This window comes from Xiphophorus maculatus, chromosome 19, assembly GCF_002775205.1.
Source record: "Xiphophorus maculatus strain JP 163 A chromosome 19, X_maculatus-5.0-male, whole genome shotgun sequence".
NCBI classification, from domain to species: Eukaryota; Metazoa; Chordata; class Actinopteri; order Cyprinodontiformes; family Poeciliidae; genus Xiphophorus; species Xiphophorus maculatus.
The window spans coordinates 22,218,814-22,220,399 of NC_036461.1; the positions used below are offsets into that span (position 1 = coordinate 22,218,814).

Consider the following 1,586-nt stretch of genomic DNA (forward strand, 5'->3'; position numbering starts at 1 on the left):
CTTTATTTATGTTAACTATGATTATTTTCTGCTCAAAATTAGGAAGACATGGCATTTTTTAACTAGAATTAGACCAGTAATGAGAACATTTTTAATGTATAAATGTTGAAAAATATTTTAAAAGTACTTCTGAAAATGTGTACACCTCATCGGAACAGTTTTTCTAATTCACAGAGTATGACTCTGGCACTTCAAAGCAACAAATAATTGATCATTTATCAGTTCTGCCAGAGCAACATATCCAATAAACACCTAAAATTCTGCTTTGGAGTGTCACTCAAAGATTATTAGTCGCTTCCAATATGGACACCTTTATAAACTTTCTTGAAGCTTCCCTAAATATACCCTCTAAATATTCAGAACTTCGAAAAGAGTGATTGAAAACAACAAAACAAAACATATAGAGCTGCTTTTCACTGGAGCGAACAGTTCGGTAAAGTTGGGTCGTACGTTCAAGGAATCAAAGTGACTCAAACACACCTTCGCTGCACATGAGACAGTAAATCACGTAGTTTGTCACCGCCGCACTCCATGCACTGCTTTGACCTGGGCTTTACCAACAGGTCTGACCGGCAGCGTGAGTTTCCCCTCCACCTACGCTGCTGCAGTCTGCCGGCCAAACCCCGTGGTTCTCTGTTAAAAAAAAAAAAAAGAAAAAGTTGAGAGTGGTGCCTCTCTGCCCTCCCACACAGTCATTAAAAGCGCCTCATGCAGGCAGAGAGAGAGAGAGGAAAAAATATCTCACTCTTGTCAGATGAAGGCAGCATACCCTCTGATGTGTTGCTGCGATAAGAACTGGCAGTAGTTAAAAGGGGCGCCCCACTGCATTATGGGACAAAGGTGCAGCTCTGTGGAACCGAACTCATCCTCATTAACCTCTCCTATGTCTCTACACACATATATGAAGTGATACACACTGACCTGTGCCCACCCAGCTCCCCCACCCTCCCGTTTGCTCACCTGTGAGCTGCAGCGCAGCTGGTTTAGTGTCCACACACACACGCCCGCACCCCCACACACCTAAAAGCACATCCTCTGTAACTCATAAATTTATTGGTCTCCAAAACACTTGGCTGCAGCAGCAGGTTTTTGATGTCAGCCACTGAGGGAGGGGTTATGAATAAAATATCAGGCTAAAAATAGACGTGGGATGAGACGGAGGCAGAAAATAGCCGTTCATCTGTCTTTGTGGCGTGGCTCGCACTTTTCCTTTCTTCTTTCTTTGGCACAAAGTCGACCACACAGAACCCAAACGATGCCTGAGAACCTCAACGGGACCCAAGTGAAGCAGATCGTGTTCCGCTTGTTTCATTGGCAGACTTGTTTCACTTAAAACAAATCATTGTTCCCATGTTATACGTGAAAAATCTGTTAGTGGAACTAATGTAATAAAGTAAAGTTTATTTCTATGAAACATTTCAGCAACAAGGCAGTTCAAAGGGCTTCACATCATACAACAATTGAGAAACAAGTGAGTGACGTTACATTTTGATGAACATCAGCACAAAAATCATCAATATGCTATTAGTCTAGATTTGAAGGAACTCAGAGTTTTTGGCTGTGTTGCTGTTTTCTGGAAGTTTGTT

The 1,586-nt window shown here is 42.1% G+C and overlaps 1 long non-coding RNA gene across 1 annotated transcript; it reads right to left on the reverse strand.

Moving 5' to 3' along the window:
* Window positions 1–486: 486 nt before the first annotated feature.
* Window positions 487–1,052, reverse strand: LOC111612160. Its single transcript, XR_002754447.1, has 3 exons — window positions 961–1,052; window positions 746–848; window positions 487–633 (listed from the first exon to the last, which is right to left on the reverse strand). It is a non-coding gene; the product is annotated as an uncharacterized LOC111612160 (long non-coding RNA).
* Window positions 1,053–1,586: the final 534 nt, after the last annotated feature.